Source organism: Tupaia chinensis, unplaced genomic scaffold, assembly GCF_000334495.1.
Source record: "Tupaia chinensis unplaced genomic scaffold, TupChi_1.0 Scaffold143943_1, whole genome shotgun sequence".
NCBI classification, from domain to species: Eukaryota; Metazoa; Chordata; class Mammalia; order Scandentia; family Tupaiidae; genus Tupaia; species Tupaia belangeri.
Window position 1 is genome coordinate 41,747 of NW_006203794.1, and position 16,459 is coordinate 58,205.

Sequence of the window (16,459 nt, forward strand, 5' to 3'; positions counted from 1 at the left end):
AAAAAAAAAAAAAAAAAAAAACGCTCGAAAGAAAAAATATTCAAATTCAGATCATGATAAAAAAATACTTAAAATCTACTTTCCTTGCAAATATACAGTATATAATACAATATTACTAACTACAGTCCTCATGTGATTCATTAGCTCTATGGACTTATTGATAAAATATTTTTTAAAACATATGTCTGAAATTACCAAGCAGTGTAAAGAAGATATAAGCATAATATATAAAAATATATTAACTATCCAAAAAAGTAAACAGCTGGCATGAATATTCTCAGAATTAACTCTTCCTGTCTTGTATAGAGACACATATTTTTTAGTTCAGTAAATCTAAGACACAATCAGTTCTAGGAAGTTCCATTATGGATGTACCACTAAGAAAGAAAAAAATTTTGAAGGCAGTGCCGTTTTATCATTTAGAAATTTATTTTATGTATATTAAATAAGTTCTGTGAATCTGTTATTTTTAGAGAAAGAGATTTTTGCTATTGGGTGCATGTGCTCACTGGAGAGATCAAGAGACAATGCTAGAAATCTCTCCCCTAGGGGGAATGGCCACACCACAATCCCTTTTCCTCCATTTTCCTCGTCGGATTTAGAGCATTCACTCACACATGCCCAGCGTGAGTTTCAAGCCACTGGGTTTGGGACTCGAACCATGGACAATTACATGGATGTCCAGTGACATAACCATTATACTATCTGTTGGTTCCCCAGTTCGTACTTAAACGTAGACTTTATATTATTTTATTTGAATGAAACACAAAAATAGAAAAATATAAGTGAAGTAAATTGAATAAAATGTTACTTAAAACTTTTTACACACAGAATCTAATTCTTCTGAATTACCGTTGCTCATACCCATTGATGTTAGATCTTTCCAAGCAGGACAGTTATATCAAGAACATTGGTGGTGTGCCACTTCATGATATCCATAAAATAACAGAAGCCAAATAAAAGGGAAAAGAAGAAAGGCAATAATAGCCAGTGATGCAATACTCTCAAGCTTGAGTAGCACAAGATAACTTGATTTGTTTCAAGAATATTTCCAAGTATATTTCTAATTCGCCACTTCCATTCCTTCCTCTCCTCACTATGTTTCTCCCCCTAGATTAATGTTCTCTACTCTCTTTAAGATTTTTCTCCAAGACACAGATAAAGGAGAAAAAAATATAAAGCCATGGGGAAACCAATAAAGCATATTGAGTAGGAGAGGAGATGAAAGTATGCTAAATAGCATTTAAACACTGTGCAGCTAAGGGATGTGTTAAACCTGCAGCACATTCGCCATAATGTCCTCAATGACTCCAGACCTAAAGGTGAACCTAACCTATAAATCCTGTCTTTATCTCCCCAAATGTATTCTCCAGATGGCCTGACCTCTCTAACTAGTACGTTTATTCTAAGTGTTTTGCTACATGGAGGGTAGAATTTGAAAAGTTCACTCCCTTCAATCTAATTGTTCTTTGTGAATTCTTCTTTCTTTGAATCCACCAAGAATATGCCACATAAATGTCATTCTAGCAATTTAAAAACAGATTAATGGTACTCAAGTTCATCTAAAAGAGAGAAGCCCAATGACAGGCTTGGGGAATTTAGAGAAATAAAATACACATATACAAATTATTATGTTCTCTTCAATATTAATCTCAGATGCATGTATTTATTTAGTTTAGTTATTCATTGAACATGTATTCTTTATTGATTTTTCTTTTTAAATATTTATTGCAAATATGTGTTTGACTCCTACTAAATACTAAGTTTTCAGGTACTCAAACATGGAAACTTGGTTCCACAGCCAAAAAGACCTGACTCAAAAAATAAAAAGCCATATATATATATATAATCTGTCTCACAGTTACTTTAGAGATTAAATAAGATAATGTACTTGATACTCCATAGAATGACCGGTTTATAAGGAATGCTCTACAAATATTGGGTCCAATTCTTCTTATCATATCTCAGATAGAAGAGACTTATTCATTGTTCAGTCTTTATAAGTACCCAAGAAATAAAAGTCTTCATAGGATAAGTTATATTGAAGATGATTATCTTTATCTTTTTTTGTATTTTTAAATCAATTTCATTTTATTTGAATAAAGTAACATTTTGAGCATCAGAAATTATGTATGCTTCCTGTAAAAAAAAATTATGTAAAGTAAACAATAGTAAGGGACCAGCAGTTAGTGTAATGGCTATGTCACTGGACTCCCATGTAGTCGACCATGGTTTGAGTCCCAGACCTGATGGCTTAAACTCACGCTGGGCGTGTGAGCGTATGTGCCCAAGATCCCAAGAGGACAATGGAGGAGAAGGGACTTTGGCATGGCCGTCCCCCCTGGGGGGTGATTTCTTGCTTTCTGTCTCTCTGTCTCTCTCTGTCTGTCTGGCGAGTGCACACACCCTATAGCAAAAACCTCTCCAAAAAGAAAAAAAGTAAACAATAGCAAGAGCTAATAAGATCGAGACTAAATTAAGTGCCAGCTTGCTAGTTTTAATCTTTGTTACAGTGACAACTTGACCATTTTTTTTTTGTTTTTGAACTCTCAAAATAATCCTATTAAGTAAGTTGTATTATTATTTTAATTTAATATCTAAGAAAGCTAAAGCAAAAAAGTTTACATAAGTAGTCCTAGGACGCACAGATGCCCAATGTACAGAGTAATAACCAAGGATAACCTATGAACTAATTCTGTGCTTAGATAGAAATAGTACGTATTTTGTTCTTATAACAAAATTCTTTTGTAGGTACTTTTCATTTAATCATTATTAAAAAGTAAATTTTTAGAAATAACTTTAATTAAAAGCTCTTTATTAAGTGGCTGTATGATATGTTATTGTACCTATCACTCATTTACTTAAACAATGTTCTAATAATATTGAAAGATATTCTTAAATGTTTCCAAACATTCATTCATGTAAAAAAAAAAAATCACTGGAATTAATATCCTAGTGCCAATATTTTCCTCTGTCATTTCCTTAGCAAATAGATTTGATGACTCAAGCAAATAGTATTAAAGTTATTGATAAATATTTCTGGCATATCCTCTAGAGAAGGCTCCCATTTCTGGCCACAGATTGGGGCCAGTCTATGTACTCACCTGCTGTCCTCCCCACTAATCCAGCTGCACAGCAGGGGTAAGTGGTGGCCTAGAGAGACTTTATCTGTATTTGCAGCCACTCCCCATTGCTCACTGGGCTCTGCCTCCAGTTGGATCATGGGAACGTGACCACTATTGTTGTGTGAATGTTTCATCATATTATAATGTGGTAGTTGTGGAAATGAGATGCACTAGAATCATCCCAGGATGAACCATCCACTCCCTCATCTGTGGATGGATTGTCTTCCACAAGGCTGGTGTCTGGTCTGGTAATGTTGATGGCCTCTGCTTTGGAGTACTTGAACTGATTTATAAGACCTTTATAAAATTAGCCATTCCCTCTATCTTGCTCAAGTCTTTATATTACAATTGCTTTGTCTATTTCCAGTTATGTTTATAAAAAAAATCACTCCCAACCTGAGCAATTCTCTTTTTTTAACTTGCATCTTCACCATGGTGATGTTGAAATTCCTTCTTATTTCTCCTTCTTTTCAGCATTTTGGACATGTGCACACAAGCACCCTTCTGACATGGTTTTCAAGTTTCTGGGTACAGGGCTGGAACAGCACAATTAACCATGTGGAATCAACTTTCCTTAACCAACACTCCATGAGCTGGGCTTTACACATTTTGCTAAATAAGTTATATAATCATTTATCTCTACATAGGCTAGGGTGGAGAGTAGTTTTGGAATGTAAAAATAAGAATATTTTTAAATGAAAGAAAAATAAGAGTATTTTAAAAAGAAGGAACAAACACTTAGGACATATGCAAATACATAATAACAAAACCATTACAGGATATGCCAGAGCCTTCAGATTGATGAAGATGACTATTGGGTTGGTCAGTTGGGTTGGTCAGTTGAAAGGAGGAATTACTCTTTACTGTAACTATGCTTTAAGGGAAGTACCTTATGTTATTTTATTTTATTATTATATTGTCTGTCAGGACTATCTATACTGATTACTGCTTAGGTAACTAAGATTGGTGTGTTGAAGAGGCTGATTCTATGTTTGATGTTTTACCGCTGGTGGGTTTTAGTTATCGTTTCTTCCACTATTGCTTCATATCTAGACAACCAACAAGGCTCTCATACCCTCCAGCTCTGCTGGAAGGCAAGAATATCAAGTAGAACAGCTTCTAACCCACAATCAGGATATCTCTATGCTGACTCCCTCCCTGTACCACAATTAAAGCCTTCACCTCTCCACTCCTCCCACCACCACCTTTATTTGCCTTCTCACCAGATTCCTGTTTGAATTCTTCCCTTCCTAAGACTTTAGCTTTCTTGTGAGTCTTTAACACAATTTTTCACAGTCATAGATAAGTGTGTTGTTTCATAGGTGACTGCCTTGAGAAATGTATACATTTTTGGATGGACAATAATTCTGTCTCCAGAGGAACTGATCAAACAGTTGCTTGTAGCAGAGACTACGCAATTGTTCCCCTTACATCTTGAGCCTCCCTTTCATATGAGAGACCTCTAGCCAATGGTGTTAGTTGAAGTAATGCAATCTACTTAGAGATCTGGCCCAATCCATAAAGCCTGTACTTTTTAGATGCATTCTTCCCACATCTACTGACCAGATGCTAATAGCTCAGAATTAAGGACATAAAATGGTGACAGAACTTTTGTTAACCTGGATCTCCAAACTATGTTATTGAACACAGCCCACTTGTTTCTGCCATTAACGGTGGAACTTTAAAAGAGTTAAACTTCTGAGATTTTGTAGTCATCTTTTATACTAGAAGGCATTGTGTTAACTAGTATACTGTTCATGCTGTGTTATTAAATAAATTGCAACAAATGCTGTATGGTACCTATATTTTGTCCCTACAGAATACTGGGAACTTTTGCACATCATGCTAAAAGTACAATAGTACCTTTGGGTTCCAGCTGAAGAATAAAAGCTTATGAATAAGTGATAACAAATTATTAGGTTGTCCAAAAATTCATGATATGGTTTTTCTATGTAAAAATATGTCACAACTTTTCCTACAATCCAGTAGATTAAATTATTTTAACTAAATTAAATGTTTTTAGAAACTCATTTGTAGATTGTAGTTAAATAGTCAAATTTACCTATAGTTGACTTAAGCATGTAAAATAACATGGACACATCATTTAAATATGAATATTTAAACCTGTCCTCAGAGCATCACATATTGTAAGCATGCCATGATGAGTCATAGTTATCATAATCTTTACTCCCTAGGTGTCACACTGGAGTAGAGGTGTAAAAAGAGTGACAGTTGACAAGAAAGATTATTATCTCTCAGGAAGCAAATGTATTAATAACATTTTGCTCCCTTGGTATAAACTTTATATATTATTATTAATAGATTTAACATTCACAAAATATTTCTTATCAAAACATATGCATATAATAGAAAGAAAAATAATCTTGAGAGAATACTCTGTTATCTAATCTCCTGTTCACTTTTAATTTAAATGTAAACAACTAAGATAATTAAATTAGTAGTGAGTTAAAAAGTAAGTTTTAACAAGAAAAAATTGAGATGGGTTTTTCATCTAAAAATACATGTTGGTGGAACTCTCTTACACTGCTGGTGGGAATGTAAATTGGTCCAACCACTGTGGAGAACAATTTGGAGATTCCTCAGAAGTCTACAAATAGAACTACTATATGATCCAACAATCCCATTCCTTGGCATCTACCCAAAGGACAGAAGAATTCTTCATTGGAAAAGTGCTTGGACATTGATGTTTATTGTGGCACTTTTCACGATTGCTAAGACATGGAACCAACCCAAATGCCCCGTACGGATGAATGGATTAAAATATTGTGGTGCATATATTCTATGGAATACTATTCTGGCATAAAAAAGAACAAAACCCTGGCTTTTGACAGAAAGTGGAAGAATATGGAAGATTTATTGCTGAGTGAAGCAAGCCAGGCTCTGCAGGAGAAACACTATATGTCCCCACTTAATATATACCGAGTGACCATACTCTATAACTGAAGCTGATGGGCTAAAGGATGTACAAACTCAAGAGATGGGTGTGAATGCCAGATGTGGTGTGTGTGGAGGAGTGGGGCCTGGGGAAAAATATTTGAAGGAAGCATACGGAGACAGCATTGTTGAGACAGGGAGGTAGTATTGTTATATTTTGATCAACTGGACCAGGGAGAAATGTTCACATATTGAAATGATAACCTTGTAAGCTAAAAAATATGATTGAATGTATTTAAAAAAGTAAAAAAAATTAAATTAAATAAAAAAAATACATGTTGGTGAGTTCACTAGGAAACAAATTGCAGGGAGGCAGAGGTATACTCAGTTTTCACTTATTTTGATGAGACACTGACTTTTTTTCTGAAATAGGAACATATAAGTTGTAAAGTACTTATAGTAAATATTTGTGTATCTCCTTATCACTAATAATAATAGGCCTTCATTGTTTAAATAAGGAAACTTAAAAAGTTCAATTCAAGGAATAAAAATGTAGTAATGCGTTTTGAACTGGCCTCCAAGTGTTAGAGAATTTGTGTCTAACTTACAAAAAACTTGCCCTTCTATCTTAAAAATTACACTTTTAATCTATCTCTGTTCTTATCGTCTTCCTAATAAGGCTCTTCTAATTTTAATATTATTTAATTTCTTAATTAATATTATATTATAATATATGATATACATGCAGTTATGGTACAGCTTTGTGGGACATTATATGTTTTTTCAAGGCATTCATATACTGTGTAATAATAAAATCAAGACTATAAACATATTCATCTTTTTTAACATTGAATTTTGCATTATACTTTGCACACGATATTTATTCTAGTTTTTTTGGGAGGTGTATGTTAAGATATTAATGACATTTTTTTATTCTGTATAAATAACAATAAATAAATAAACTTTGAAAAATCTGGAGTTAGTTTCATCTCTCACTCTCAATATTTCTCAAGAATTATCAGTTGAAGACTATTTTTAAATGACTATTACAAAACGATAGTCTAAGCCATGAAGCTTACTTTCCTTTTCTTTCTTTCTTTTTTTTTTTTTTTAAATTTGCTATAGGATGTGCACATTTGTAAAAGAGAAAGAGAAAGAGAGAAAGTGAGAAATCATCCTCGGGGGAATGGCCACATCCGTGCCCAGTGTATTTTTCAAGCTACATGGTCTGGGTATCGAACTGCAGTGAATTGTGTGAGATCTAGTCACCTTCACAGCTATACCACCTGGCTGGCCCATGAAGCTTACATTTTAAAAAATATTTTTTTAAAAAAAACTATATGCTTGGATCCAGCAGATGGTGTAATGGCTATGTCGCCAGACTCCCATTTAGTTGACCACAGTTCAAGTCCTTAATCTCATGCCTGGCACATGTGCGTGTGTGCCCAAGATCCCAAGAGGAAAATGGAAAAGAAGGGATTTCAGTGTAGCTATCCCCCTTGTGGGGTGATTTCTCGCTTTCTGTCTCTCTGTCTTTCTGGAGAGTGTACGAGTGTACATACCCTATAACAAAAACCTCTAAAAAAAAGAAAAAAAAGAAAAAAACGACTATGTGCTAGACTTTTAAAGATAAGTACTTACAGTTTTTGAAACTATAAGTTACAGTGTACATGACTATGCTTAAGGTCTAAGCATCATTTTAGTACATCTTTTGTGTTAAGAAACTCCAATGTACGATGACAGATCTTGGTAATCAGTTCTTAGATAAATATAATTTTGGATACTTATATTTTTTAATTTTGCCAAATCAACAAAAGTGAGTAAAAGGTATTTTCTAACTGTTTTCCAAAAATCTTTTACTAAAACAATATAAAATTGCCAGAAATTTTTTTAAATAAAAAAATTATTTCAAAATTTAAAATATGAAAATATATCTCAATCAATAAAAATATGATAGAATATCAATTCTGATTCATTCTCATTCAAACCCGTTTCTAATCCAAAACGCTTTGCTTATTTTTCCAAGGTTACCATAAATATGCATGAAAAATGCAAAGGACCTTGATATTTCACAGATTTTGACCTTTTTGAATATGCCTCATGAATTTATTTCCACATATTGCCATTTAAGTTCACTTTCTCATATCTTAAGTTCACATATTTATTGACCATTTAAATGACTTACCAACATCTCTCCAGAAGAGTGAATTTACAACTGTGCCTTTGTATGGAACTGACTTAGTAATTCTCTTCCCATTCTAGGATAAACAAATGGCTATTCTCTTTGCATGGTTTCCTGTCTGAAAACCAGTTACTGGTACTGAGCTCTGAAGTAATAAAGTGCCTTTTGTTGTTCTCCAATATTAACCAGAGATTATAGGTTTTTTTTGTTTTGCTTTGACTATTGTTTTCCTTTTTTTTTATTAATTGTTTTAGTATCAGAAAAATATATTTTATTCTAGTCCCTATCATTATATGAAATCAAGGAGTTGTTTTGTTTGTTTATTTTTGGTTTTGTATGTTTTCTTTTCTTTCTTTATTTTTTTTAATTTACCAGAGGATGTGTGTGCTCATAGTGTGGTGAGGTGTTAAGAGGAGAATAATTGAGAAAGCACCTGTGTGGGATATAATTTTGCCACAATCCCTTCTTCTGCATTTTTTCCTTCCTTTTGTGATTTTGGGCATGCATGTACATGTTCCCAGCATGTCTCTCAAGTCACTGAGTCCAGGACTTGAACCATGTGGTCAGCCAGGTGTGATCTAGCCACTTTAACCACCAGGTCACAGGCTGGCCCCAAATCACAGTTATAAACCTTTGAACATACACAGAGGCATTTCTTATCTGTCATTAAGATAAATGAGATATGGTAGTCTGTAAGCTACTGCAGAGTTCTGGTATCAAATGTAGCTATTATTGCCACTATTATTATTATTACTCATGTATTATTCAGTGATGCTTGCATTAATATTATTCCTAAATCCAGTCAAAGAACTAAAGAACTATATCAGAGAATCAATGACAAATAAGCAGACACACACACACACATATACAATGTGTTTATGAATATATAGTATGCATATGTAGCAACCCGTTACCATATATATGTAGTAATCATATATACATATATACATGTATTCCTATGTATATCTTTGGCATATATACATATGGCAGAAACTGTAGTTTTTGATGGGCTTGGAACAGGAAACCAGAATGTCTATAGTAAGAATCCATGAACCCAACCATGAAAGAATAACAGAAATAACTGGACCATGGAAGAAGGTAAGTTTCTATGATCTTAATTGAATTAATTGAAGTGCCATTATATTGTTTTGGTTAGTAGCTGCTAAAATGTGAGCACCAAGGTTATGTAAGACTGTCACCAATTTAATCTTTTTGTAAATAATATTTACATTTCCACATCATGATTGGACAAGGTAAACACCAGTTTGAAGATTTATCTGTACTTAAGCATCACAAAGGATACTTTTATATTCATAAGCAATAAGCTTGACATTGCCACTCAAATATAGGGAGAATGGAAAGAATGGGATGGAGGGAATTATACATGTGGAAGTATTTTTTCTGTTGTACTAGGAACTTTCACTTATATTGTATCATCCATTAAGCAGTTCTATTTCCCATGGTAATAATAGATAGAGTTTCCACAGTAAACCTGAAAAGCTTCCTAAGGTCCTTCCAGACAGTGAAATCACAAGGGTATCTTTCCTCATAAAGCTGGTTTGTGATAGAACCAAGTCCTGCCTGCAAAGCTAACACTGCTTCTACCACACAATATGATGTGAATGTTTAGTCTAAGTAAATGTCAGCCATTTTATGAGGTAATGGGATAAAAATACTATAGATGAAGTTTTTTTAATAATTTGGTGTATTTATTAGTAGGTAATATTTTATTAGTAGGTAACATTACCGTCATATAAACTTTATAAACTTCTTTTCTGAATTTAGTAAATATCAAAAACACTATAGAACATTTTATATGATTTTTCATTGTAATAAACTTTTCACTCATATTTTAAGATTACTTCATAGATACTATCATTTAGATATTATTCAATTAGTAGAATTTCTGAAAAAGACATGTTTCTTGAGAAAATTATAAATTTCTTCAAAATATTTGCATAAAAGTGTAAAATTAGTATGCTAAGACTTTTACCTTTTTTCTTTTCATTTAGCTATTCTTAATTTCTATTTTTAATTTTCATGGTTTCCATTTTTCTTAATTAGCTTGATTGGTGAAGTACCATTTATTTATTATTTCTAAGGGAGTTTTGTTTTCTGCTCATAAATGAATGTATTTTCTTTCAGTAATACCTATTTTTTTTATTTTGCTGTTTTATTCCTAAGTTCTTAATTTAAAAAAATCATTTTAAAAATCACCTGTTTCTTTTTTATTTGCAGGGTTTATTTTGTAGCATAATATATGCCAATTTATACCTTTTTTTCCTGAGCATTATGGTGTAAGTTGACTTTTGTTGTAAACATGCAAAATTCAGTGTCATGAACCAAGTCATTCACTTAACCCCTCCACAAGACAACAACTGCTTACTTCACTCTCCAGTAATTCTCTTTTCCAGGTGACATTGAAAGTATAATAGAAGACTTCACTTTGATGAATTTAGTTACCAAGAAAATCTATAATGTAATTCAGCTGCAGCATTCAATACTTAGGAAGCAGTATTTTCAAAGAAGACATTAAAAATGAAACCTTTTTTAGAAAATTTAAGTCACATTTAGGTTTTATAAACCAGGTGAAGTATAATCTACTATATCATGATTTTCTATTTTAATACGTTTATTCCTTTATAGCCTTTTATGATCTATAGAGTCAATAAATACCAAAATACAAAAATCAGATTTTAGGACCCATTCTTTTTAGTTACCAACACTCAGTCTATCATTGCAAACTTCCACTTCTACTCTCTTATAAAGCTGAGAATAGGGCCAACGCTCTGGTGATTAAGGCAGCTTGATCTCACATGGTGGGCTGCACAATCTGAATTCCACATCCAGCTGCTTGAGAAACATGCCAGGTGCCTGTCCGTGCCCAAAATCCCAAGAGAGGAATGGAGGAGAAGGAATTGCAGAATGACCATTTCCCCTGGAGAGTTGTCTTTCTTTCCCTTCTCTCTCTAGTGAGCACACATGCTATATAGCAAATATATATATATATATATATATATAGCCATGTGGTAGTCCAGCACCTTAACCACCACTCCACCTGCCAGTCCCACAAATATAAAGTTTTTAAAATCAGGCTATAAAGCTTTGGGAACAGCAGATAACACAATGGTTACATCACTGGACTCCCTCAGAGTCTACTTAACCCCTCCACAAGACAACCCCTTGTGATTTGATTCCCAGACCCAGCAGCTTAAAACTCCCCCCAACCCCATGTGCATGAGTGCCCAAAATCTTATCATTCTTGAGTACTATTTATTTATCAGTTGTGTTACTTTGTACTTCATAATTATTCAATATTTTCATATAAATTTTTTAAGTTATTAAAAAGATTGAAATATATGTAGCTATGCAGAGAAATAATATGGGAAATAGGATAATATCAAATGTTAATGCACAAAATTAAGGTTTGAAGTGAGTTGAAGATTAAAATAAAATTCAAGAGAAAAACAGCTCTTCCCATCTTTGAAATAAAGTAATGACTCTCGTGAGTCACCATAAGAAGCCAGTATCTCAATTAATAAGTGATATCCTCAACAATGTTTCTTTAGTAAATAAAATAATGAGTTTCATGGGAATGTTTATTCACTATCCCTCAATATAATGTGAAGAAATAAAACTAAAATTTAGTTCTAGGTGTATGTTTCTTTAGTAAATACAATAACGAGTTTCATGGGAATGTGTATTCACTATCCCTCAATATAATGTGAAGAAATAAAACTAAAATTTAGTTCTAGGTGTAACTAAAATGATGTAGTCCCAATAGAATGAAGCAGAACAACCACTGAGGTTTTGCTCGAATAACTTACCTAACAAATATACCATGGCAATTGGAATACAAACAAACTTATAGTGATTATTCAAAATATATTTCCCCAAGCAATAGATCTCTTCTTTTCTAAGAGGATGTCTCAAGTACCAAATTTAAAACATTATTTCTGCTTTTAAGTTAACAGTTTTTGTTCTCTATGTATCCACTACTGAATTGTAAGAAGAGCTGGCAGTGGTAGATAGATCAATATCACACTTGGGAACTTGATATGAGAAATACAAGATTATTTAGAAACCAATCATACCACAGGTTGTCCTTCAGTTTTTGGATACTGAAAAGACATCTTCATAGTTAGCTTTAACCCTTACATAGCCCGTTATATTTCACTTATTCCTGACAAACTGTTACTCTAAAAGATTATTTGAAATGTTAATACTTTAATTTACCATTAATCTTGTGTTAAGATGATCATTTGAAAATCTCTCAAGTAAGAAAGTTGTATTCTACAAAACCTAAGGCTGGTCATTGTTATGAATCAAGCTCTTCAAGCAGCCCAAACAGACCAGGCCAAATCAAAATCACTCAGACTAAATACCAAATAAATACCAAATATTTGAACTGAAACATTAAGGAAGCAAATCCAAAAACAGACCAAGTTTTCCTGAAAACAGATTTCAATCTACCTGAGTCAACTTACTAAGAGGTCTTCTCTAATTTAACTCTTCCAAACTATAAACTAAAGTAACCCAATTTTAACCAATTCATTTTTTCCCCATTATTTGTCTCCTGACCTCCCCTTTAAAAACCCACTGTTCTGCTTCAAACTGGTGGGACTCCAAGATTCTCATTCTATTTTCTATGATAGTATCTGCCCCTATTTATGATTCATAAATAAGCCAATTAGAGCTATAATAAATCTGTTGTAATTTTGTTCCTTTTTAAGGTAATTTATTAAGTAAAAGTCAAAGTACGTTCCTGAGAAGCAAGAGTAGGGGACAGAGAAATAGTGACTCAAAAGGAGTGTAATTTTGTCTTTTAGTTGGTACTGCAAAGTCAAAGTAGGTATTTAATGTCAATCAGGGTAGCCTCATTTTTTCCTCTGAAATTTCAAATTTTTTAGAAGATCTCACAATATATATAGGCAATTAAATTCATAGGTTCAATTTCAAGTCAGATGCATTTCTAATAAATGACTAACTTGAGAAACCCTGAATAAAGTAGTGAATTTAGTGGGTAAGATTAGATGATATCATGCACTATCTGAAAAGCTATAAATTAAATGACTCAGCAGCCTCATTAGTTTCTGCATCAAGGGCTCAGAGGCTAATGATCTCACAGGCATCTGAAAACAGAGACAGAGAAAAGTAGAGCAGTTCTTTACAATGCTGTCATCCTGAGGCAAAGTATATTTTCATTAACTGGTTATTTATTGATGAGAAATGCTAAAAACTCCAGCTTAAATTATGTATTCCATTCTGAAGTCAGATTGTTAAAAACTCTATGCTAGTTTTATGCATTATATTCTAGAATCAGGTTGCTAAAACTTAAGGTAATTTGGTTTAAATTATATCAAAATACCTAACAACTATTATAACACTATATGAAAGCTATGTGTGATAAAATGTAAGTTATATTTTATAGTGTCTTGCTAGAACTTGTCACAGAATTTCGGATGCAATTTAACTGAATATTGTATAAGCCTTTAATAAAGATGTGATTGAAAATCACTTAGGAACAAGAAAACTAAGTAAAAGTTCATTTTAGCTTTCCTCTATTATTTTAAATTATTGTTTCTTAGAATAAGAACTTGTAATCAGTAAGACTTTTCTGTTGTTTTGTACATATGACAAATAGTAATATCCAAATATGTATGCAAACAATGACAAACAATAAAGACAACTTTCTGTAATCCTAAAGCCAACAAACAAGTAAAATTATTTCAGTGGCATTTGGCAAAAATAGATTATTTTTGTCACAGAAGAAAAAGTAAATGATTGACAATAGATTTAATTTATGAACAGATGCATGGAAAATGGGTGATAACTCAGTAATTAAATTGTAGACAATAGCACATTCCCAAGCGTAAGTGGCATATAATGTTATCAACAACTCGGTGAAATCAACAGGCTTGACACATCATCCAGAATATGATAAAATGGGTAAGGATAAATTACTTTTATCAAATTGTATAAATAGAGGATAAAAGACAAAATATGAGAATATTTTTATCACATAATTACTGATATATCTTTTTATTTTTAATCAAATGACTTAGTTACCTTTGCTCTCAAAGAATTATAAGGAAGGGAACATAATATCACAATAATGTGGTCTTTTTTCTGGTTATCTATTCAATACATATGCAGAATACTTCCATGACTACAAAATTGATTTGTTTAATTAGCCAAGATTTCTCAGTGGAGACTTTGCAGTGGAGCTAAATGGCTTTGAATATAGTTTCTACAATTATTATCACAGTAATCTAAATGCAAGTTACTTAAAATCTCTCTGAACTCCATCTGTAGTTTTCTCATCATACTATGGAGATTCAGCAAAGACAGTGTTATGGGGAACTAGGACATCACATATTTAAACACTTGATTACATGGACTAGCAGATGGTGTAAGGGTTACATCACTCTCTACTCCCACATTGTCAACCACGGTTCGAGTTTTGGACCTGGCAGGTTAAAACTCGCTCTGGGCATGTGTGTGTGTGTACCCAAAATCCAAAGAGGAGAATGGAGGAGAAGGGATTGCAGTGTGGCCATCCCCCCAGGGGGTGATTTTTCACTTTCTGTCTCTCTGTCTTCTAGTGAGTATATGAACCTATAGCAAAAATCTCTCTTAAAAATATATAATACATATTATATGACATATACAATATGTATATTATATGGTCCTTTGGCACCATTCTGGTTGAAATTTTTCTTAATCAGTTTCTATAACATAGAATATTGGAAAAAGTAGAGTTAGTTCACAAAATGTGAACCACTTCATATGGGTAACACATAGTCACATTTATCAGTTGGTTTTGACACATACAGTTGTTATATTAATGTTGTGATTAAAATTCTCATGTGAAAGTGAATCTAACCTCATTAGAAGAAGTTGCATTTACTCTACACATGAATAGCTCATTTCCTAGTGTTACCTTCTTACTGTTTACAATTATTTTTAACCAACTGATAGTCTTTTGATGTATACAAACTACAGAGAATTCTGCACTAACAATTTCCATTACATATATTTTTGAATTAACTATTGGTACATGCTACACATACTTGACATATAAATATTATCACAGAATTTTTCCTATTGCTAAGTGGAGGTTAATTCTTATAAATTAGGAAAGTGACATCTAGTTCTACTAGATCATGAGTTGGTTTTAACATTTTAACATATTAACCAGTGGTGACTTTTTTTTATTTCCTCTTTTTTTTTTTTTTTTTTGCCAACTCCAATCTCACCAGCACATGATACAGCTGGCGGTACCTTTGAAATAAACAGAGTCTTACCACTTTTACTACTCCTGGTCATAACACCTTGGGCCAAGTCAGGATGACTGCTGTCATAAAGTGGCCTCCTCCGTGGATTCCTCATTCCCATGCTGGACTTTTGAAATCCTATTTTCTACACAATGACCCAAGTGATTCCTTTAAATTGTAACTCAGATAACTTTTCTGTTGAAAATACTTAAATGATATATTTATTTTTTCCAGCATAAAAGATGAACTTTTCCCAGTTGCAAAAGTGAATGGTTTCAAGTTTTGGACAAATTCTTTTGATTCGAGTTCTTCTGATTGATGAACTGAGGCAATTGGTCCACTTACATTACTTGTTCGATTCCCTCCACTCTATTTATAACTACTACTGCTACTATTACTATGTCATAAGAACACGTAGCCTATACTATCATCTTGGCAAGATTTTAAGCATGCAATGAAAAATTATTCCTTTTGTTTTTGACTATCCCATAATAAAGAAAATTGAGCACCTTGAGTATAGGTAGCAAAGAAACAAAAGGAAACAAAAGTGTAAATTAAGGGAACCAGCAGTTAGCGTAATGGCTATGTTGCTGGACTCTCATGTAGTCGACTGCAGTTCACGTCTCAGACCCAGTGGTTTAAAGCTCACGCCGGGCGCATGTGCGTATGTGCCCAAGATCCTGAGAGGAGAATGGAGGAGAAGGGATTGCGGCGTGACCATCCCCCCTGGGGGGTGATTTCTCGCTTTCTGTCTCTATGTCTCTCTCTGTCTGTCTGGCGAACGCATGCTATAGAGAAAACCTCTCAAAAAAAAAAGTGTAAATTAAGAAGTATTTAAAAAATACCAAATTTAGGTCATATCATATGATTTTTTTCAGTCAAATCACACACATTCATTTAAATATTATTATAACTATTAAAAATAGATCTTTAGGGACCAGCAGTTAGTGTAATGGCTGTTTCATTGTACTCCCATGTAG